Source organism: Marmota monax, unplaced genomic scaffold (genome assembly GCF_021218885.2).
Source record: "Marmota monax isolate L192 unplaced genomic scaffold, Marmota_monax_Labrador192_F-V1.1 WCK01_AAM20220418_F8-fsc00031, whole genome shotgun sequence".
Classification (NCBI taxonomy): domain Eukaryota; kingdom Metazoa; phylum Chordata; class Mammalia; order Rodentia; family Sciuridae; genus Marmota; species Marmota monax.
In genome coordinates this window covers 2328466-2354485 of record NW_026695197.1, presented here as the reverse complement: position 1 = coordinate 2354485, position 26020 = coordinate 2328466, and the positions used below count along the sequence as shown (strand labels likewise).

The 26020-nt window shown below is 33.7% G+C and overlaps 1 pseudogene; it reads left to right on the top strand.

The window, feature by feature from the left end:
• The window catches only part of LOC124081922 (UPF0711 protein C18orf21 homolog), a 65495-nt pseudogene extending 44303 nt beyond the window's left edge, over positions 1-21192 (top strand).
• Positions 21193-26020: the final 4828 nt, after the last annotated feature.

Below are 26020 nucleotides of genomic sequence, written 5' to 3'. Positions count from 1 at the left end.
TTTTGGCTTCAATAATATTACAACTTTGTTCAGAAGGTAGAAACTAAATACATGAAAAGTTAAACAACAATGGATATAAAAAGAACTCATGATCAAGAACAGTTAATGTCATTTTATTAGTCAACAAGGAAATGATATAGACACAAACTGCTATTAGTTTGAAGGAAAGAAAAACTTATAAAGAAAATAATTTAAAGGGTGATTATACCCTGAAACTACAAGTTATTTGCATGTCTAGATAGTTTGAGAATAATGAAAAGCAATTTACTTTAGCTAGAAGATAATGCTAGCCTTTGCCTGGTAACTGGTAATGAAGCAACTTATTTTGAAAAATGCAACTCATCAATAATTGATTTATAAATATTCTAGTCTTTCAACTTTGTAAGGCAATTACTTTTAGTTCATTAACACTATCTAAAAGTCATTCATTTTAATATGCATTTAGGTGACAGTATTTGAATTATAAATGCTTACACCCATTTTTTTTTTATTTTCTATTTTAGATTATGTGTAAAACACTGGAAACATAAAGAAGCGTTTCTTCTGTTCTTGGAAGTCACCTTATAGTCATAAAAGGAAAGCATGAGTTTAGTTATTTTATATGAATACCTTAAAAATACTTCCTATTGACATTTCCTGAAGTGGGTAAGGAATTAAATTCTTAATAGTTTTATATGTGCAAATATGAAATTGTATTTTTAATACATTTGAACACTAGTGGAATTTTGATCCAAATTTGAGATGATCCAAAAATTCATTCTATACCACAGTGCATAGACTAAACCTTTGGCTTTGGGTTCAAAAAAGTCATATGAAGAGAAAGGTGTCTTTGGAAACTAAGAATGTTAAGTAATGTACAGTTACAAAGTTAGGAGATTAAAAACTCAAGTTTGTATGACTCCGGTTTGATATTCTCTCCATCACACCATTGGAGCATGTCTTGTTTTCTAGGATGCGGATTCTAAGAGTTCAGTTTACAGGATTTTTATTAATCTATGTATTGGGATCAACATTAATGAAAAAAATGTAAAGAAGCAGAACCACCCATCTCATGATTGGGAAGCAAACATGAGAGAAAGAGACTGAGGTTCTACAGTTCCCTACAAGGGCATACTTGCAGTGACCTAAAGATCTCCCATTAGGTCCCATTTCTTAAGGGTTCTACCGCCTCCAAATGGCACCTCTCTGGGGACTACATCTTTAACATGTGGGCTTTAAAGAGATATTGAAGATCCAAACTTCAGTAGTTATATTCCTACTTAGCTCTCATTAATATTAAATCTAACTGAGGGGAGATTATATTGCTTATTTGTAGGGGTGGTAACTTCATTAGCTTTTTCTATCTAGAATGTCAATAGCGTTTGGTGATATCCATACAATTCTAATACCATTATATTAGTATTGTCATCTTCCACTAGTATGTGATGCTGATTCTGCTCCAGTGAAAGTTTTAGCAAATATATTGTAATAGTGTTCTCATTCCGAGCTGGTTGGGGATTTGTCCATCTTTAAAACTGTCTTGTGAGCTCCTTATCTGGACCACTTCCAGGATTACTTTGGCATTCATACTTCAACATAAAGATTAGAGGGCAGTACTTATTAAAATGCTTTTGAGAGCAACACCTATGGAAGGAATGAAAAGGAAGTGGGATTGGACAGAGGAATAAGTACAGCTGTAACGCAGACATCACCTTCAACTAACTCTAGGGAGAGAGAGAGGGAGAGAGGAAGAGAGGGAGAGAGGGAGAGAGGGAGAGAACAAGTGTGAGAGAGCATGCTCTTGGGCTAAAATCTTCCACCAAAATCATCTCATATCTGGCCCCATTATCTAAATCTATGCAATGATCTGTCATTGGATATCAGTTTTCCTGATCCTTTTTTGTATAGCTAAGTCAATACCTGAAAGAATGATAGTGCTTTTAGCAAATAGCCTAGAGCTATCTACAGATGGGTCAGTTAAGACTGAAAGGCCTGCTCTGGGTTCCATGTCTCAGTGTCAGTCACAACTATATGGTATAGATAACTAACATAGATATTCAGGAAAGTAAAGGGAAATAAAATCAAAAAAGTTTAAAATAATATTTTCATTTTTTAAACTATATGTGAATCAATTAGGCAGTATATCTCCATTACCAACAATAGAGAAATTTCCCTCCATTAGCTTTAAAAACTTCTATTTCCCCTATGGAGAAGTTTACAATAGGAACATTATTTTCATAATTATTAAAAAACAATTAATTGCTCTGTACTCCCACCTTAGTCTGTGGTGGGCCATTTGCTTGCTAAATGCCATGTGTAAATCTAGACTAACAATTGCTAACATGGCCTATAACTCTTTTCTAAATTATTCAGATACTTGTCTTAATCTCCTTATCCCCCTTGAACATGTACAGATATAAGGAAAACAGAACATGGACATTATCCCAGATAATTGAAACCACAGTTTATTTGTGAATTGATTTGTTTGGGGAATTGACTCAAAGATTTAAGCCCTTGTTGTATTTAGAGGGATTCCAAATATTAGTTTTATTGTCTTTGCTTATTTATTTTTAACGTGAACTATACAAACAGTTGTTTCAATTTTTCTTCTCACTCACTGAAAAAGCACAGGAGATTGTATTGTAATTAATCATTTATTAAGTAACTGTTTACTGTGGGCACTGAAGTCTCAGACTTGGAAAGTATGACATAAATTACAGCAACTAAGGTTAAAATGAAGATAGAACTACATTTTCTAAAATATTTTAATCAATGTAGTGACAACATTTCCCTTCCATTAAGGTATTCCACTTTTTGGCAATAGCATTGATTAAAATTTTGGCAAGTTATAAAAGAAATAATCATTTGTCCATGGCAGAGTGGCTATAAAGAGTGACTATAAATATATTATACAGGGTATAATCAGGAAAAAGATTTATTTTATTTTTTTCTTAAGTATGGCAAGTCAGGAAATAGATATTTTCCAAAAATATCTAAATAAATGTCAAGATATTTTCTTAAGGTTAAAACACAAAACAATATTTATGCAAAAGTATATGCTTCTCATATGACAATACTACACAAATCAAATGGATTCCCAGCATTGTTTTGAGATTAAGATTTAAAAGATATCTCAGGAAGACTTCTACTTAAATCCAAGATGGAAGACCACATTTGTCATATTTGCATAAAACACCTAAAAATCAGGGCAAATATTTGTAAATCAAAGACTTTCAGGCTATTCCATTTCAGACAATGAAGAACGATGGTCTCTAAAATATGGAAAATAAATAAGCTGAGCCCTGTGATTGCCTTTTCTTATTGCTAGAGGAATTTTGCAAGCTGTAGGGCTGTAAAGAGAAACCCAATCACTAAACACATACTCCCTGAGTTTAGAGTTTTAGGAAATCATGGTAGCTAGAATTTGCAGCACAGAGTAACTGAAGCAAGAGTTCTTCATAGAAAGAAAAACCCAAAGAGCTTCAGATGATGTATCAGAAATAATCCATTGAGTGCCGATCTACTCACGCATATGAGGAAAATATCCAAGAAAGAAAGGATAAATTGAAAATTGCATAGAGCTCCCGGAGGAGACATGATATGTAAAGACAGGCAAATAAACCAAGGCATCAGATCAACACCCAGAAATACACACACACTTATACATATAGTTACTTTATCTTCAAGAAATGTGCAAAGAATTTTCAGTACATAAATGATGGGAGTCTTTTAGCAAATAATATTTGAACAAATAATTACACCTGTGGAAAAAAAGTGGACTACTGATCCAGGCTCTCACATCAATCATAAAAACGAATTCATACTGTATGACCAATTTCAATGTAAAACCTAAAATTTTGAAGGTTTCAGACAAAACTTATGTTTTGTTTGTTTGGACTTTTGTTTGGCACTGGGGATTGAACCCAAAACTCGGGGGTGCCTTACCACAGAATATTTCCCCAGTCACACCCCATGCTCTACTGGCCCGTGTACTATTTTTTTTTTTTTTTTTTTTTTGAGATAGGGTCTAGCTTAAGTTGCTAAGTTTCCCTTGACCTTGTGATTTTCCTCTCTATGACTTTCAGGTTTCTGGGATTGCAGGTGTGTGCCATTGTGCCTGACTTTAGACAAAAATATTTATGAACTTTGTTTAAGTAAATATTTCTTTGACATGGTACCAAAAACACAAACAAGCCTCCAAACAAGAAAATTTAGAAAATGAGACTTCATCAAAACTGAGAAATTCTACTTTCAGAAATCTCTCCAAAGAAATTAAAAAGACAATCTCCAGGCTTGGAGAAAACATTTGCAAATGGTATGTCTGATAAACCTTTTTAATGTAGAACATATGAAGAGTTCTTTAAGCATAATAGTAAAAATAATTTAAAATGCCCATGAAAATGATCAAGATTCAAACAAACATTTTTTGGGTCATCAGAAAAGGTATCTGGATCACACAAACACATGAAATGATACTCTCTCAACATTGTTGTTCATGTGATTTTCCAAGTTAAAATCTGTAATTCAGTTACTTAGCTACTTGAACACTTGAAATCAGAAAGTCTGGTCATCCTAACTATTGGTGAACAAGCAGTGAAAAGCAGGGTCAACAACTCATACAAGAGCTTAGCAATTCCTTTAAACATGTTAAACACCCTAATGCCCAGAAATTCCACTCCTATGTGTTCATAGAGATTCATAAGAGAATTGAAAACAATAGCCATTAAAAGACTTACACTCCCAAGCTCATAGAGATTTTTATTTGTAACAGCCCCATACTGCAAACACAATATTTAGCTTTGGATTCTGGATAAACATTTGTGATATATGCTTAGCAATGAGAAAAACAGTATTTGATGTGCACAACTAAAGGATGCATGTTAAAATATATATGCTTGGTAAAAGAAGACAGACAAAAGATGACATACTGATAGATAATTTATATAAAATTCTAAAATAAATGCAAACATTTAGTATGATAGAGCAAGCAATAGTTGCCTGGGGATAAGTAGGGTGACTGGGAAGAGTGAGAGTGATGTACTATTAAAGGGGCTTAAAGAAATGTTTGGGATTGGAAGATGTTTGAAAATTTTTAATTATGGTGATTTTTTATGGATGTTTAAGTACATCAAAATTTATCAGATTTGGGGCTAGGGATGTGGCTCAAGCAGTAGCGCGCTTGCCTGGCATGCGTGCGGCCCAGGTTCGATCCTCAGCACCACATACAAACAAAGATGTTGTGTCCGCCAAAAACTAAAAAATAAATATTAAAAAATTCTCTCTCTCTCTCTCTCAAAAAAAATTATCAAATTTGTTTTTTAAACATGTGGCGATTATTGCATACCCATTATATCTCAGTAAAGCTTTAAAAACTGGCCTTAAAGTTAAATACAAGTATGGCTAAATACTAGCTTTACTATTCTACAGTAAGTGACATTGAACCATTTGCTAGTACATTCTATGGTCAATATTCCTTCATTAGTTAAGGATGATTTCTAACTTTTAGGTATATTAGAAGATAAAATGGAATAAATTTAGTGAAACATTGATAACTATACCAGGTATTAATTGAAAAATGGTAAATCCAAACAACATATTATTTCAAGAGCAGTATCTTATAACACCTTTTTAATAACTGTTCTCCAAGTGCAACACAATATTCACCACATGACAATTCCAAAGCATCTATTAAAATTTCCCATGTTATATAAATATTACTTAAGATCAGATATTTAAAACTACTACTCTCCTATAAGAAGAGAGTATAAATATGATCAATTACATGGTTATATCAGGTCTACATAAACTTTGATCTATATTATAAAGACCAAGAAGTAAAACCTGGTGAAAAATATTTATAACATTGGCTTCAATTTTCTACTTCAGTTCATTAATATAGAATTGTCCTAATATACACTGATTAATTTTTCCTGATACTTTGCCAGGGTGAATACATTTAATTAAAATCCTTTTACTCAATGAACAAATCAATATAATAATTCATCTAAAACATGCAACTCCAGTGCAACTTCAGTTGTAAGGAGAAAGTTTTGGGATCTGAGTTAATCTGGATTATGTCTCAACATCATGTTACTTGTCCTGCTTATCTTCTCACCAAAAGAATATGTCTAAACAAGAGAAATATAATTTTATCTCTATAATATTGTTTCCTCCTTTGTTACGTTCTCCATATTGGGAAATGTGTATATATATATATATATATATATATATATATGAATATGTGTGTATACATATATACATTTACATATATACACATATATATGCATATATGTGTATGTGTATATATATATACACAAAATTTTATGTATATTAAAAGTCATTAAAGATATGAATAAAGGGGCTATACAAAGGGAGACATTTTGTTATTATTTTACATGAATTATTTATTACTGCTATTTTTACTACCACTACTAACATTATTGTTAGTACTACAACTATTACTACCATTTTACTACTATTTACGAGAGATAGAGGGGAAAGGGAAGAGGAGGAGGAGGAAAAAAGAATACTGTGAGAAGGGAGAAAAACAATAATTATCTAACTCTGCACTCCTGATTTTTATATTAAAGGGTGATGGTTTTCTATTTAAATGTGAGCATTCCAACAAACTTACCCCATTCTGGGGTTGCCAGATTTCACAAAGAAAAATTCAGGGCATCATTTTAAATTTGAAATTCCAATAAACAACAAATTGTTTCTCATGTAGGTACATTTCACAAACATTTGGAATATATATACTAAAATTTTTGGCCTATTTGAAAGTGGAGTTTAAGTGTGTGCCTGTGCTGTGTCTGGTAGTCCGGCCCTTTCCTTTTTTCTCATCTTTGGTATGATCTGTAGCTCTAGCAAACATGTAAGAGTAATTTTACTGAATCACATTATCAAGTAATTTTCTGGGGTGCAGACTCCTATTGCCAGCTAAGTATGGAAACAAGACCTCTTGGGCAGATTCTTGGGGAAACAGCCAAGTTGAAGAGAGAATGAAGGAGTTAAAGAATGAAAAGGAAGTGAAGTCTGAGGAGATGCTCATGGGCCAGTGCGACCCTTTTTTAGAGTGCCTGATTTAGTTCAATCTTCTTCAGTCCTCCTGTGTTATCAAATTTAAATATTTCAGAAAAGAAAATGTCCTGACAAATTTGCATGTCCTACCAAATATGACTTATAAAGCTAAACCTTAATGAGTAAGGATTATTTTTTACTTTGCTCATTAAAAGTATCTTTTATCCCAAATCTGTACAATGCATACTCATTCAGCCAATTATTTTCAAAGGTCACATTTGTCATTTTAAAAATTTAATTAATCTATCTTATTTCATAATTGTTCACATCTATGAGATTCAATGTGATGCTTTGATTTATGTATACAAAGGGTAATGATCAACTCAGGGTTATTAGCGTGTCCATCACATTAGACTTGTATCATTTCTTTATGGTGAATACATTCATAATGCACTCTTCTTTCTATTGTGAGATATACAGAGCATTACTGTTAACTATAATCATTCTACTGGGCCATTGAACACTGGAAGTTACTCTTTATAGCTAACATTGTATCCACTGGACAACCTCTCATAAGCACCCTTCCCTACTTTTCCCAGTTTTGGGTGACCACTGTTCCCACTCTCCATTTCTATGACACAACCTTTTCACATTTCACATATGAGTGAGATGATAGACTGTTTTTGTTTTAGTCAATTTTTTTGTTAATGTGAACAAATGACCTGACAAGAATGATTAGAGGAGAAAAAGTTTATTTGGGGGCTCATGGTTTCTGAGGTCCTAGTCCTTAAAAAAGCTGGCTGTATTGTTTGTGGCTCAAAATGAGTCAGAACATCATGGCAGAAGAGTGTGGTGGAGCGAAGTGAGTCAGAACATAATAATTATCAAAGCAGAGTTCACTGTTCAACAAGGAGAAAATATACACTCCAAAGGTATGCCCCCAAGGACTCATGTCCTCCAGCCACATCCTGCCTGACTATAGCTACCACCAAATTAATCCCTATTAAGGGATTGATGCCCTGATTAGGTTAAAAATATTATAACAATCACGTCACTTCTATACTTTCTTCAATTTCTCACACATGAGCTTATGGGGGACATCTCACATCTAGACTATAAAAGTTTTATCTTTGTTTGCCTGACTTTTTAACATAAGATAATGTGCCCCAAATCCATTAATTTTGTCACAAATGGCAGGATCATGCTTTTTTTTTTTTTATAAGTCAATAATGGTCTGCTGTGTATGTACCATTCTTTACTTATACATTGGTAGACATTTAGGTTAATTCTATATTCTGACTATTGTGAATAGTGCTGCAATCAAAATGGGAGAAATAGTTAATTTTTTTGAAAAGAACAAGTACCCCAAAATCAGGAATCAGGGTTTTAATGATGTCTTCTATGTTGAATTTGGGTAATAGTTACTCAGCTCGGCTACAATTCACTTTCCTATCTGGATAATACAAATTAGGCAGACCTGCTAATCTATTATTCTTGAGGATCTCAATTATTTCTCACTGTATTCAAATATAATAAAAACCATTAGTTCTTACATTTCACACAGCAAGAACTGTGTAGATATAACCAGGGAAACTGAAAGTAACCATTTCACCTGAGCAGTGAAATAGTAGGTCATTCAGCAAGTTACTTGGAAGGGGACCTAGGCAGGATAACCCCATGATTTATTGTTCAAACTGGGATATTTGGAGAGTAAAGGGCTATTAGTAATAACTGAAGGACATCATTTTGTCCCAAGAAAGCTGAGCTAGTGTCCATTCTAGGTTTGGAGGACTAATTTTGAAGGTGCATTTGCATAATCATTCAACAAGATCAGTATTCTTTAAATTATATACTTGTTTAGTATGACAGAAGAGATGGAGTGATAAGAGATTTAAAGGTGAGCATGAATTCTAAAGAAAGAAAAACTGTTCAGAATTAGATATGTCGAATTGATTATTGAAGAAGAAAAGTCAATAATATGGGAGAACATATTTGAAGGATTGTCTGTTTGGAGACTCTGAAAGAGAAGAAATATGGTAAAACATTTAATTCTCACATTCTACCAACATATAAAACAAAGTAAAAGGTTAAGAGTGCAATACTTTTGTAATTTTTTGAAGAATTATATTTGAGTAAAACTTAGTGATGACCATATTATACTCTAGCCTGTTTTAGGTATCAAATGTTACAATACTAATGCTGCCAGATGTGGTGGCACACACCTTTAATTGCAGTCACTCAGGAGGCTGAGACATGAGGATTGCAAGTTTGAGACCATCCTCAGCAACTTATTGAGATTCTGTATAAATAAATAAAGCTACATATGTAGCTCAGTAGCAAAGCATTCCTAGATTCAATCCCCAATACGGAAAAAAAAATTAAAACTATGCAAAAGATTCAGCTCACTTCAGTCAGAATAGCAGATTATCAGGATACAAATAATAAATACTGGCGATGATGTAGGGGAAAAGGTACACTCATACATTGTTGTTGGGACTGCAAATTAGTGCAACCACTTTGGAAAGCAGTATGAAAAGTCCCAGATATCCTACTCCTCAGTATTTATCCAAAAGAACTAAAATCACAGTAATGCAGTCACTCCAAGGTTTACAGCAGTCCAATTCACAATAGCCAAACTATGGAATCAATCCACATGCCTGTGAATAGATGAATGGATGAAAAATATATGGTATACATACACAATTGAATTTTACTCAGCCATAAAGAAGAAATAATAGCATTTGTCAGTAAATGAATGGAAATGAAGATAATTGTGCTAAGTGAAATAAGCCCAACTCAGAAGATCAAGAGTCAAATGTTTTCTCTCCTATGTGAAAGCTAAAGGAAAATTAAGGAAAATAAGGCAGTGGAGGAGGGGATCTGATATAAAGATAAATAAAAGATCAGTGGAGGAGAAATAAGAGAAGAAGAGAGAGGGAGGAAGAAAGGAAATAAATGAGAGGAAAAGGAATATGAAATAAACCTCACAGAATCATGTTATATACATATATAAATGTACCAGAGGGACTGTCTCCTTAGTGTATGCATGAAAAGTGCCAATCAAAAATTAAATAAAGGTGTGAAAGGAAGATCAGTAAAGAAGAGGAAAGAGAAGCGGGAGGGAAGAGGGAGGGAAGGGAAGAGGAGGGGGAATGGAGATGAAATAAAATTCCTTGTATGTATAATTATGTCAAAAGGAACTCAGATACCACATATAATAATACTTGCAGTAAAACAACAACAACAAAAGGCAGGGATGGAATTCAGTGGTAAAGCACCTTTGGGTTGAATTTCCTGTACAAAAATAAAAAAATATTATTAATTAATGCACACACTTCTCAGAGGAAATTACCAAGAGAAAAATCTTCTGAATATCTTCAAAAGTTTATATGTCTTGTCAAAGGGAGCATTAAGGAGTACACTATATTATAATAATAAAAAGGTTATTTCATATCATAAATATATTATTTATGTGAAATATTAAATAGCCATTACTTTCCTAAATGGAATATATTTTAAAAAATAAGTGATTTAATAAATCCAAATGACACTATTAGTCACTGGAAAAAAAACATTCAATTTGTGATCAATATTTGAATGGATAAATAAATTATAAAAATCATACAATGTAATCAATACCAAATAGAATTGTGCTGCTATAAACATTGATGTGGCTGTGTCACTGTAGTATGCTGATTTTAAGTGTATATTTGGGTATATACTGAGGAGTGGAAAAACTGAATCAAATGATGGTTCCATTCCAAGATTTCTGAGGAATCTCCATATTGCTTTTCATAGAGGTTGCACCAATTTTCAGTCCCACCAGCAATGTATAAGTGAACCTTTTCCCCCACATCCTCAGATGAATGGATAAAGAAAGTGTGGTATATATTACTCAGCCATAAAGAAGAATGAAATTATGGAGTTTGCTGGTAAATGGATGGAACTAAAGACTATTATGCTAAGTGAAATAATACAATCTCCCAAAAAACCAAAGGCTAAATATTCTCACTAGTAGATGCATATTAACGCACAATAAAGGATGGGGGCAAAGAATAGAAGTTGATTGGATTAGACAGAGGAAGATGAAGAGAAGGTAAGGGGAATGGCAATAGGAAAGGCAGTGCAATATATTGGACATAACTTTCCTCTGTTCATATATGAATGCACAGTGAAAATCCACATCATGTATAATTAGAAGAATGGGATCCTAATAGGTTATACTCTATGAATAATATGTCAAAATACACTCTATTGTCAAGTACATCTAAAAAGAACAAATTTAAAAAGTAAGCCATACCAAATTGAGAATGAATTAAATACTACCACATCACCAAATATGATTGAGTCTCTCCAAAATAATACTGAACAAAAGCAGCCAGAGATAAATATATGATGTCATTAATATGAAGTTCAAAACAGACATCACTGAACTAGAATGAATAATTCTTAATTGGGTGGTAACATAGAAAAAATAGAAAATAAATGATTTTAAAAATCAGATTAATACTTTTCTTCTGGATTTGGGGTTATAAGCAGTGTATATTGGAACTGTGAAGTACTGAAAATATTCTATTTTCACTGTGTGTTTTAAGTGTTTAAATGTCTGCTTATTAGAAAGTTGTTAAACTACATTTACATCTTATATAACATTTGTATGTGTGATATATCATAATATAATTTTTATTGTAGAAAGGGCCTACCAATATTTTTATTCCTATGCATTCAAAAATTATTTGGAGAATTATAGAAAAATGGCATTCATCAGAACTGACTTTAACAGAAATTGAAAGCACAATGAATTATAACCATTGTTATAGAAAGTATGTATAAATGTTAATATCCTCTCTGTATGCCTTTATTAGTACTTCTAATAAGTATTTAATAAATGGATATGTTTAATTTTATACAAATTTGTTCAGGATAGGAAACAATAGATCACATTTGCAAATGTATTTTTTATAATAAAATTTGATTTCCAAATCAAGTAAGCACTAATGAAGAATGGAATATAACACTCTTATTTCACTTCTGAAAATAAGTGATGGTATACCAAACAAAGTATTAGAAAATGTGGATAATTTAAAAAAGATAATATACCATGAAAAATTATGCTTATTTCAGATATGAAATCTTAGTCTAGGGCCATAAAAAACTAGAATAACATTTTAAAGATGAGAAAATATGATCACCTATAGTTTCAGACATTACATTCTATAAAATACATTTTTTTAATTTTATTTTTTTTGTACTGGGGATTGGACCCAGTAGCACTTGAGCACTGAGCTAATTCCCCAGTCCTTTTTATTTTTTTATTTAAAAACAGGTTCTCACTAAGTTGTTTAGATCCTCACTAAATCATTGAGGCTGGCTTTGAATTTGTGATTCTCCTGCCTCAGCATCCCAATCCACTGTGATTACATGCGTATGCCACAGCACCCAGCTAAAGTACAAAATTTTAAAGCAAAACTTTTTAGCAAAACTAGAAAAAAAATGAATTTATTAACAAAATTTTCACAACATACAGAAATTCTCTAAAATATCATCAGTAAATCCCAAACAAATATTACATGCTAAAACTTAATTTTTAAATAAGAATCAAGCTGGGCACAGGAGGCTGAGACAGGAGGATCATGAGTTCAAAGACAGCCTCAGCAACAGTGAGGTGCTAAGCAACTCAGTGAGACCCTGTGTCTAAGTAAAATACAAAATAGTGCTGGGGATGTGGCTCAGGGATTGAGTGACCCTGAGTTCAATCTCCAGTATCCAAAAAAAAAAAAAAGAAAAAACAATATGGATCAAAAGATAGATGCTTGCAATAATAATTTTTTTTAAAATAGTTCAGCAGCTATCAAAGAGCATGCCTATTTTTGTTAGACAGGAAAAATATTAAAATTAGTTTAAACTTAGGAAAAGAAAATAGTAAAACAGTAAAGGGAAAATGTTATATTTGCACATGATCACACTGTTAAATATCTAATTCCTGCAATTTGTTCAAATAGTATTTGAACTAATAGAATATTTGGCAAGTTTGATAGATAACAAAAATCAATAATGAAAATATATTACCTATGTAAGAAAATCAGATAAAATAAGTAATTAAACTTTGTAATACACAGAACACAAAATAGATACAAAAGTCATTTTATTTTTACATTCTAAAAATGAACATGTAGAAATGGAAAGTTAAAAATGTAACACAATTTGAGTTCACTTCAGAGAAAATGAAACACTTGAAAAAGAAATAAAGTAAGAGCTCTCACTCTATTTCCCTAAGGCCTAGAATAAACCTACTGAGAGCAGGAGGGTGTGGTATAGACATAGGAATGGAGACAGATCAATGGAACAGAAGAGAAAACTCGATAAATAGATCCATGCTAATTTGCTCAACTGATTTTTTTTTTTGACTGAGATGTGGATACAATTCCATGGAGGAAGAACAATCTTTTCAATAAATGGTGTGGAAATGATTGAATACTCATGGGCAAGAAAAATAAATACCATATCTAAAACAAAGTTAATTCAAATTATAGACTTAACTGTAAACCATAAAACATTGTTGAGATTATTCTTAAACATTATACTTAAACATAATAATCTAGGGCATCTCTGTAGTAATCAGAGTTCTCCAGAGAAAGAGAATCAACAGAGTCAGAAAGAAGGGATACTTACAGACTCTCTCACTCAGAGAAAGAGAGAGAAAGGTTATTTTATGGAATTAGCTCAAAGGATTGTGTGATTGTGGAGAAGGCCAAGGCTAAAATCTACAGGTAGGTAGGCAGGCTGGAGACCCAAGGAAGAGCTGATGTTATGGCTCAAATCCAAAGGCAGTCTACTGGTAGAAATAACTGGATGAGGTCCACACATATTATGAAAGGTAATCTGCTTTACTCAAAGTCTACCTATTTAAATGTTAATCCATCTAACAATAACTTCATAGCAAAATCTAGACATGTTTGGTCAACATGACTATGGATATTGTCTCCTATCCAAGTTGATTCAAAATTAGTCATCAGGAACTCCTTCCCAAAATTTAATTTAGATTTCAAGACCAAGGATGGACACATCAAAAAATTGTGAAAACTTTTAAATTTTTATAATGGGCTTTTCCATATATGGCAGGTCCAAAAATAGCTTGAGACAGCAGGGAGGGGCAGCTGTGTTATTTTTTTTTAATGGTTAGGAGGTGGGGCAAGGTGCAGAATTGACAAAGTCAAGGTTTGAGTGGTTTCAACTTTTTGCCATTGTCAAGCAAGAGAAGTTTGCAGTCTTTCTTAACAATTTGCCCTGATTTGGGGCATAAAGGGAAAGGGAAGAAGCAGGGCTTGAAAACTGTCAGTGGTAAATACCAAAATTGTAGTCATCCTCCTACAAACTTTAAGAAAAAAAAATAGGAAACAATTTTCAGGACCTAGGAATTCTTAGACTTGACACTAAAAGCATGATCCACAAAAAGAAAAACTGACAAATCAGACTGAATCAAAAATTTTGAAATTTGCTGAATTTATCCCAGGGAAATATAGACTTACATACACACAAAATCTCACACATTGACATTTATGACAACTTTATTCATAAAAGTCAAAAACTAAACCAGCTCAGATATTCTTCAATAGGTAAATGGGTTCAGGAAGCCAAGGTATATGTATTGTAGTCATACTTAGCCATGAGATGAAATAAACCATGTAACAAAAATGTGTATGAATCTCTAGCAAATTATGCTGAGTAAAAAATATAATCTCAAAATTTATATGCTGTGGATTTCCACTTATGTAAGATTCTTCTTTATTAGTGCATTATAGTTATACATAATATTGACATAATTATGCAAGTATGGAATATATTTTGCTCTGATTCGGTTCCCAGTTCTTCCCATTTTCTTCCACTTGTTTTTTACCCTGCTCCCTTTCCTCTATTTTGCTGATCCATCTTCTATTTAATAATATTATTTAGATGGAAAAATTATAAAAACAGAGAACATATTAGTGATTGCAGAACTTAGGAACTATGGGATATGAGTTGTGTGTAGCTATAAAAGGGCAACATGAGAGATCCTTGTGTAAAGACATAACTACTCTTTATTTTGACTTTGTTAATGTCAATGTCCCAGTGTGTTAGTGTACTATAGCTTTGCAAGATGTTTCCATTTATAATAATGAAGTAAAGGCCACATGGAATCCCTATTATTTCAGACAACTGCTTGTGCCAACAATTATCTCCAAATAAAATATTTAGTTAAAAAAAAGATTTTCAGCAACCCAAGATAATAATGAATCTTATCTGCTATTTAAAATCTTTATGGAAGAAACAAGGTATAAATCTAATACTCAAAAGAGAAAGAATGGGGAAATGTTGTGTTTTAGAAAGCAAGATAAAAATCATAATTTTTTTTCTTTTTTTGGTACTGGGATTGAACTCAGGGTTACTTAAACACTGATCACAGCCCTTTTTTATATTTTATTTAGAGACAAGGTTGAGTTGCTAAGTGCCTCACTAATCTACCGAGTCTGGCTTTAAATTTGTAATCCTCCTGCTTCAGCCTCCCAAATTGCTGGGATTATAGGTGTGCACCACCATGCTTGGTTTAAGATTTTGTTTTGTTTTGGTCCATCTTCTGTTGTTATAAGTGAAAACCACAGACTGGATAAATCAAAAAGAATAGAAGATTATTCAGCTCATAGTCATGGATGATGGAAGGTCCAAGATTCAAGAGGCCACATCCGTGAAAGCTTTCTTGCTGGGAAGGACTCTCTGAAGAATCCAAAGGTGGCACAGGGCACATGGTGAGATAGGCACATATGAGGGACAGAGCCTTAATTGCTTTTAAATAGATTAACTCTCTAGGTAGCACATTAATTCATGCATGGGCTATTCCTTTCATGAAGGCAGAAATCTCAAGACCCAATCACTTCTTAAAGGTCCCACCTAGCTCCACTTCCTAATATCTCACAATGGGAATTAAATTTTCATATGGGTTTTGATGGGGACATTAAAACCATAACAGATTTTATATTTTTATATTTCTAATTTGATTTGAATTAAGTTACTTTAAAGATATGGCAAATATCTTTAAAGACATATATTCATCATGAAGAAGAAAAATTCAGGGGAATTTTGCTCTGCCATTATTTACTTGATGGATATTGATAATGTTCCCATACTGAAGGTATATAAAGGCTAATAGACAGAAATAATCCTTATTTCTGAAACCATTCATGCATTTTTTTCACATATAAAAGGTGTGTTTCACAATAAAGTATTTTTAAAGCAAATAACAGTAAATATATTATGGATCAGAATCTTTCTATATATATTCTACAAATACATATGTACACACACGTATAAAAATAAATATCTAAATGTTAAGATTTCTTGTGAATTTACTGTTTTCTGTTTATTTTTTTAATTCTCCTCTACAAAGTATTTGTAGTTGTGGAATAAATAATGTGCAACTGAAGAAGAAATTAAAGTTAAAAGTTGTACAATGGCCTTAAGAGAAATAACAAATTCTCTTCTTCAACTAGGCCAAGAAGTAGAATTTCATCTGCTTCTTAATGACTCTGTTTTTCTGCTGGAAGCATTTACTCAACTCACAGCAGTGTCATTGGATGATAAATTTGTGTGATTAGGATGTGCTCACTTCTGTTTGCCATTTGTTACTGGACATGGTTGCTAGTAGACTTGGTGCTTGTCTTGCCTTAGGTCACACAGCGAGTACTATATATGTTTTAATGAGACTAAAGCTTAATTCTTTAGATTTGACATACATCTTTTATTTTTTTCCCAAACCACAGCTGCCTTTTAGAACTAAGTTATATATTTGAGATGAATCTAAACTTCCCATTAGGTCCATGAGTATCCTTCATTGTTCAACCACGTATGTTGAGTGCTGCTCTGCAGGTGGAAGTCAGCTGATCTTTACGGACTCTCAGGAGATCCCTTGCCCGCATATTACCTAGAATTCATGGGAATGGTTTTTAGGATGCTCATTTGGAGCATCTTTTAAGTTTCTTTTCTTTCCCTATAACTAATTCACTGATGTTAATCACCAGCACAGAGCAGGGAGTTGTGCATGAGGTCCTCACTGCCTTTCTAAATGTATCACCATATTTATCCTCATCTTCTCATGGAAGAAATGATAGCCCGCCTCAGCTCTTCTCTCTTCTCACCATTGTGCCATTCCTTCATACCCACCCACATCCATTGCTGAGTTTATTGCCTCATTTGTGTGGGGGGCGGATTGGGGGGGGGGATAGATAATTGCATTAAGATGGCTGTGATTAAAAAATTTAAAATCTAACTACTCCTATCATATCAGACTCTTGTTTAATTTGCTTAGTTTAAAATTCAGTAAAAACTACTGTGGACTTAGAATCTGAGTAATTATTATGACATAGATAGTTATTGTAATTCTCTATTGAAACTGTTTAGTACCAGATGGATTCCGGGTTTTAAAGTATAGCAATTGATACTGATTTAAATAAAGGTCTTTTAAAAATTTTTCCATATACAATTTTCTCACCCATATAATTTTTAATATTTTTCATTAAAATTTACATTCATTCACATTAATTTTTATTCGGAATTCCTGCTATGATTTTGAGTACATTTTGTTTATACTATCATTTACTTTTTTTTCTTTCTTCCTTTTAAAAAGATACTGATATAATTTTAGTTACTGGATATTCATAAATAAATTTATGCCTGAATTATACTGAGAACTTGCCATGGTTTTTTCACTGCATCCTTGAGTAGATTCCATTCTAGCTTGCTTGTGGGCAAATCAGATTGGAGTTTCAAATCATCAGAGGCAGCCCTAACACGGTGAACAAACAATAAAACTAGCATCCCTGATTTCCATCAACATCAAGCAGCTGCGTAGATAAACAAATCATATGGGGTAAATGTTTCCGTTCCATCTAATTGGTCTGCACTCTTATAGCCCAGCCTTCCTATGCAAAAATAGTTATTGCTGCCTTATATCTTCATTTTCATCATCATCATCATCATCACCATCATCATGCCTTATTCAGATGAGCTGATTAGAAAAACTCTAATGAGTTATAGGATTTGATATTATGCAAATGCACTTTTTCCTTAGCTGATGAGTTTATTCTCATTTTCTCTTAAGAATACAAACTCATAATAAGGGTGAATCAAACCTATGCATAAGGAATGATGTAGAAATAGTTTAATTCTATGTATATATGTGTGTCTTCAATTTTCTTCACTACTCTTCTCCATACCCCCATTTTCAATAAAATTTGCCATAGCCTTTTCCTAATATTAACTAAAAACCATAAAAATTAAAAATTTGTATTCCCTGGTTAATGAAAAAGCTTGATATTGTTTGAAATTTGATTTATAATCATGCTTCAAATGAATCTGGAAGAAATAATTTAAGAATCATATTTTATGCCAAAGTGATCCTCAAATTTTATAGAAGCTTCTATTTGGCATAATAAAGTATTAATATGACATCAATATAAACAAACTGTAGCACATCTCATACAATGATATATTAAAAATATTCAAAACTCCTTTGAATACAAAGATCTACTTATTAAAAGCATCAATATTGCATATACTGCATACAGATAAAATTTATATCAAAACAGTTCACAATTGAGATGGTGGAGAGTCTGAGGAAAGTTATAAGCAAGAATGTTATCTTAAATAATAATCACTTCAAAGTAATAAACTGTCTAAAGATGATAGCTTAGTGTTTCAGCATTTGGTATTCAGCAAGTAGTTATCCTGTCAAAACTGCCAATGCTGACTGATAAATGTTCAAAAGACTCTACTGGAATATTGACAAACCCTCAACTTGTATGTATTATGGAGATAATAAGATTAAATTTATATTTACTCTAAACTTACAGCCCAGCCTGTGCTTTACAAAACAGGAAAGCTTGGTTAATAATTTTTCAGGATGATGAACATTATGTGTGTGAATAAGGACATACACCACACACTTGTATCACTCCATACATTTAATCATAAAGCACTGGCTTTGTATCAGGCCAGATTGAGCAAAGAAATAGAAGTGGGATCTATGGATTCCTATCTTATATCTGTTTATCCATCTGTCTATCTAGTCGTCTATCATCTGACTGTGTTTCTCTCTTGGTCTTCGTCTCTCTTACAATTTACAGACTTATATATTATTTTCTTACTATATCTCTATTTAGCTACTGTAGCCATCACAGAGAGTTTAATGATATTGGTGTGTCTTACAGTCCTTGACTCAGTCATGAATTCAAATACTTCAGGTATTCTCTTCATAATACAGTTCACATGTTGGCATACAATGCTAAATATGGGACTTTGCTGGCCATTTTAAAACTAATTAGAGTGTCCAGGGACCAGTGTGTCCTTTGATCCTTAGCATTACAATTAAAAAAAAATGAATCTTCTCAGAGAATTATTATGCTATACAATGAGATCGCCTAATAAATGCTCTCTTCATAAACAAGTGTGTCAGTTCATACACAGATGTGTCTTCATATTCTGTCTCCTGGCCTAGCCATGTAATCCACATGCTTTGCATCCTGCTCTACTCTGATTTCCTTTAAGTATTAAGCACAATAAAATTAAGTTTCTAACAAAAAGAAAATGTAAGCCTAGAAATGCCAGTTATTTGATTATGTAAATTCCTTTTTTGTTTCCTAACAGAGTCAGATAAATGATAACTCTTTTTAGACATAGTCTTACTGTTTTCAACACATTTGTCATAAGTTGGAGTCAGATTTTGTGTTCAAAAGTCTCTGTTTATTTATCTTGTCATTTATTCTATAAGCGTTCAGTGGACAAGGAAAGACTAGAGAATTTCAAGAAGAAAATAATAAAGCAATGAGACCAGGTCAGATACAGAAGGAAAATCAGTTGAAAGTGGATTTATTGAATTTGAATTATGAGATAGAAAAGAGATAAAAATGAAAGAAAATTAACATAATATTCAACAGTGGAATATGGACCAACAATTGTTTTTTGTTTTGAATTTCAGATTTACCACTTACTAACTGGCTTTGAGTAAATTATATAACACATTTGTGTCTTTTAAAGTATATATCAGATTAATAAACATATAATCATATATTCAATAAATCAGTAATAGAGTAAAAATTATGAACCACACACTTTATATTGGATACAAAAATGATCAAGATGGATATTTTCAGTTTTCCCAGGGAGCCTATATTCTACCCATATGGTTGTTGCCTGAAGAGATAAGGTGTGTAACATGCTTATTAGCCTGGATCATACAGGGACAATAATCAATGAGAAGCCCTCATTGCTGACACTAGGAAGGGGACTTGCAGCGTCTCCTGTTTTTGCTGGTCTTAGTTGGGAGAAAGCAGTTTCAGGGAGAAGCAGGAGCAATCTCTGAGGCAGTGGTAAACTCTACAGGAGAGCTGCTCTGGCCAGGCCCACTATGTCCTGTGATAAGGGCACTTCTTTTGAAGAGACATGTCCATTACTGGTTTCAGTTGTTGGTTCTGGGTAATCCTTGAGTGTTCCTCAAAGTGTCAGACTGTCACCCAAAATAAATGTGAAGCAAGAAATAATACACTGAAGTTTTGTTTTCATTGTTTGTCTTGGTATTGGGGATTGAACAGAGGGATGTTCTACCACTGAGCTATGCCCCCAACACCTTTCAGTTTTAATTTTGATAGGGTCTTGCTAAGTTGCTGTGGGCCTTGCTAAGTTGCTGAGGCTGGCCTTGATCTTGTGATCCTCCTGCCTCAATCTTCTCAGTGGCATCACAGGTGTGCCACCACATCTGGCTATGCTGAGTTTAAGAAAAAATAGTCAAAAAGTATAAAGACACCAGAAGTATATTTTTGTTTACGTGTAAAACATGGAACAGAACAGTTAAACATCATGGTAAAGGCAGAAGTTTTCTGTCAGCATTGAAGACCAGTTGTATTACTCCTACAAGCAAACTTGGCCTTTTGAGACCAGAGAGACTGGAATTCTACAAACCCCAATCATCACATACCTTACTCCATGAGCAAGAGCCAGCATTGATTTTCAGAACACCTGCACCTGGACAATTGAACACCCATTTGCTCCTCAAAGAATGTGAGCAAAAGAAAGACACACTTCTGTCAACTAAAGACTTTGATTAGTCAAAATGAATACTAAAAAATTTCAAAAGTAGATGTAAGAAATTTCTTATGTTCTCTGTGAATGTTGGACTTTGAAAAGAAGCAATGTCTGATGCAATTTCTGAAAGTAAGTTAATAAAAGATTTAAAAATGATAATAATAATTACCTGGTATGTGTGAGACCCTGGATTCAAATCCCAGTACTGCTAAATAAATAAATAAATAGATGTAAAAAATAAAAAATAAGATAATGAATATTAATTTTTATATTGTTAATTGTTTTTTAATAGTGGCATCATGTATATATGAAATTATTGAACAAGATAGTTGGAATCTGTGATCAGAGTGGTATATTCAAAATGGTAATGAGGGAATGAAATAATATAGAGAGATCTTCATATTAAAGCAGTTCAAAGACAAAGACTAAAATGGTAGAAATATCATATAGTAGATATTAGATTATTAAAACATGGTAAATATACTTAAGAAGTAAACACTAGAGATAGTCCAATTACAGTTAGAATCTAGAAATTCAAATGTTCATAGGAAAAATGCTTCCTAAGGAGATGCTCCAGAAAATAAAAAAAAAAGAGACAAAAGAGAATGTATAAAGTTATAAGTGTTTGAAAGTTACTTGAGAGCTGTGGTTAATGACATGTATAAAAAGGAAGCAGGAAGGAGAAATAGGGAAATGGTCCATAAAGATCCTGCAAATTAGGTTTTTATTTTTTTTCAAATTAGGGAAATGAAAGCCATTCCAAGGAGTATGTGGACACCAAAATTATTAATAAATCAATATTCAGATTCTTTACCCAAAGTTACTTTATATAACTGATCTCCTAGGGAAGAATCCTGGCTCATAATAAACACTGTGGCAGTATTAGGAATTGTTGGGTGTTCTTACTGACCAAAGCAGGTAAGGTACACTGAGTTTTTCTCCTAATTATTTTTATCAGATATATAAACTGTTACTTTAAAGAAATATCCTCAGGAGTTAGCTGGGATTTTGATTTATCTAAGTATGCATGGGTTGAATCAGAATGAATATCACAATTTTTCAGATAATGTAGACACTTACTAGATTACCAGACAGGACAACAGTCTTCAGCTGCCCCTACAAACAGCAGAAGTAAATTCTTCTCAGATGAGTTTGGCTATAGATTTTAACTGAAATTTTCAGTGATTGTCTAAATATGGACAAGACTGGAAGGACAATCCTGAACCATGGAAGTCACATAGCCACCCTGAAGGCTATAAGAACACTGACTGATGATTGATTGACAGGCCAAAGACTGGGTAGCTCTCTACTGCATTTGGTATCTGTTGTTGATCTAGTATTTTGGATGTCAGTCTGAAAGAACACAGCACAGGCCTACAAGAAAATATATGTGTCACTTTGTTACATGCAATGCCATCCTCATTATTTTACACTGAGGGGGGTAATAATGCCTCATTAGAGAATGAGCTCATTGATGACTGGGAATATAGTACGATTGCTTTAAAATATCTATTGAATGAATAAATGATCTCTTGTCTTCAGGGCACTAGATATAAAAATGTTTTTCAAATTATATCACTAAGTTTTCCTCCACTGACCTCTATTTCTCTAGTTCAGTGGTTCTTGATAATCTTATACATTAGGTATGCTTGTGATGTTTTGAAAAGTTATAGTTTATGTTAGGTCAGTTTGAGGTGGCTAAGGGAACAAAGGACCAGACAAAAATCAGTCAGGAGCTGACAGACAAGCAGTGATAACCACCTGTCAATCAGCAGGGTCTCCTGAATGATCCTGGAAGGATATGGAGATCAGCAAGATCCTCCGACCAACCCCAGGAGGATCTTGCTGATCTCCATATCCTAAAAACCTCCCTTTCTTGTCCCAAACCCTCCCTTCCTGCCCTAAGCCTGATAAAATTCCAATCCAGCTGAGCCTGGGTTGGACTCCACAGGACCTGCTCTGTTGGACTGGCGGGTCTCCCCTGGAGCAAATCTCAATAAAGCCTTGTTCAGCAGCTTTTAATCTGCCTCCTTTTGGTCACTGGTGCCTGAACTTACAGTTTAGCCTTACCCTGGGTACTCCAATGCAAGGATTTTGCAGTAGAACATAGGCTTATGTGCTTTGAAGATCTCCCCGGTGATTCTGATGTAAGCTGTTGAATAAGAACTTTGCTCAAGGAAGATGAATTGATCTCAGCCTAGCAAATGACATTAGTGTTCCAAAATGTGTTGGCGATTTCTTAAACAAATAACGAAATGCTCACATTTCTTCACATTTGTTGACCTCTATCTAGGAAGTCCTCACATACAAATTAACTCATGTTTATTTTTCAAAAAAAAATCCAATTTTTCTTGCCATATCTCTCAACCTTATCAGCAGGCAGCATCAAGCATTTATTATACTGATAATCAGAAGCTTATTAAACATAGTAATTTATTACTCCAAAAATTTCACTGAAAAGGCTACCAAGATTTTTCACAGGTATCATTTCACAGGAAGAAAGCAAAGGTGGGAGGAGTGAGCCATAGGGAGAAGTCAGCATTTTGGGTATTGGGATGCAAAGTCATGAGCGGTGATGAACAGAAAACTGGAGAAAGCTGACTCCTGTAAGTTTTCAAGGAAAATAGATCCAGGGAGTCTGGAGCATCCCTGTGACTTCAACAGGTCCCTGGATGGCTCAGTAATCAGAAGCAGAGAGGACCTTAGAAATGAGTAGAAGTGAGCAGCAGACAAGACACAAGAGTATTTGTTGAAAATCTGTGTCAGAAAGTCATCAGGTCCCTAGACCTCTTTCTAACCCTTTTCAACCAGGTAACATCACCTGCCTTTCTATGGTGGCTGCAGTTTTAATGTCTGGGAAATTTTGACTAATGTGTCTTTGAAGGTGGGGATATTAGCCAATATGGAAGAAAACAGATGGATTAAATAAAAATTCACTTATTGAACAGTGTAAACAGCCTGCAGCCTGAGATCACAGAGAACCAGGCTAGTACCACGAAGAAGAATTGGGAGTATTACTTCCTGTGGATATTATGCATGTCTTATGTAACATACATATTGCATTAACTCCTGTGATGAAAGAGTTCAGGAATATGACTCTGACTTCATACTCTCTACAAATACCATCTACAAACCTGACAGACTCTCATTATATACCAACTTTGGCCACTTAACATCAAAAAAGCTTCCCTGCATACATTCATCTCTAAACCAAACAAAATATGAGTTCCTTCTCTCTCATTCTCTAAAAGGAATTATAACCTCCCCCTAAGAGGGAAACAAGTGAAAACTCATCAAGTAATTCATCCAGGGTTAAATTCAGTTCTTTGGATGATTCCCAGGTTTTGATAATATATAATTGATTAATTACTAATCAACTTAAGTCTACATTTATATTAATCACTATCTCTATATCTTATTTAACTAGTGAAAGAATTGTATGTTAAGCATAAAGGACAAGTCAGGTTCCGAGACACAGGCTTGTAATATCAGTGGCTCGGGTGGCTCAGGCAGGAGAATTATGAGTTCAAAGCCAGCCTCAGCAACTTAGCAAGAACCTCCCTCAAATAAAATAGAAAAAGGGCTGGGGATGTGGTTCAGTAGTTAAGCACCCCTGGGTTCAATCCCCGGTACCAAACCAATAAAAAATAAAAGGGTGTTTGTGGGGGAGGCAATATTCCATACAATGAGAACGAAAATATTAGTAAATTCATTAGTTTTAATTTCTGCAACTTGAGTCCATAGTTAATATTTACTATTTTTTTGTTTCACTACCAGTTCTGCCCCTATCTACCCAGCTGACAAGTTACTTTTACCTGAAAGCAATATTTTTTTTCTTTATTCACATCACCATTCCAGTGAGACCTGAGTCCATGGCAATCTTGCTTATAGATGTTCCATTATCTTTTATCACTAGATACAGCAGGATTAGAAGGCACATCAATGTACTCCCACGGGCTTCAAACATCCTTTTTGCCATCTCAATTTATGGTAACAACTCTGTTTTTCTTAATAATCTACATCAGTCACTGCAGCCAACATCAAAACCCATTTTTAACCTATTCATCCAGTGACATGAAAAGCCTGGAATGACAAGAATGCAGCCACATAGTCTCTTTTCATATATGCTTTTTGTGAGTTGTGAAAGAGTTCTCTAGGGTCTCCTGCATTTTTGTGCATCTTGCTAGCAGAGGCAGTGAGAGCTTTTCTCTGGACTATCTCTTCATGTTTGTAAAACCCTTGGAAGATGTAAATAGTACCTTCCTCCTGAGCAGAAACCTGTTTGCTGTCTCCATGAGGGGCAAATTTTCAGTAGGTTTGTTTGCAGCTCATTACCCAACACAGGGATTTCCCAAGACTAGTGTTCCTCAGCTATTGTCTTCATCTTTTTGAGGTATTCTAACAAAACGCCACAAACTGGGTGGCTTAAATAATAACAATATTTTTCCTTACAATTCTGGAGGCTGAAATTCCAAGATTCAGAACCTGGTAAGGTAAGTTTTATTCTGAGTCCTCCTCTCTTGGCTTGTAGGCAGCTACCTATCTCTATGGGTTCCCGTAACTTTTCTTCAGTGCATGCATTTGGAAAGAGAGAGTACAAGTCCTCTCTTATAATTACACTAATCATATTGAATCAGAGTCTAAGCCTTAGAGGATCATTTAACCCTAATTAGTCCCTTGAAGTCCCCAATTCCAAATATAGATACATGGGGGGTTTAAGGCTTCCGCATATTAAGAGGGGGTTGTGTGTGCAAATATTTAGCCCATGGCAGCTGTAATGCAAAACTGCAGGTGTCCTATCTACCTGGGTCAATCCATGGAACTCAGTTTTGGGGAAATTCACCTGTGATAATTAACTTTCCATTATTGTAAAAAACTAAAATAAAAACTTAAAGAAGGAAAAATGTATTTC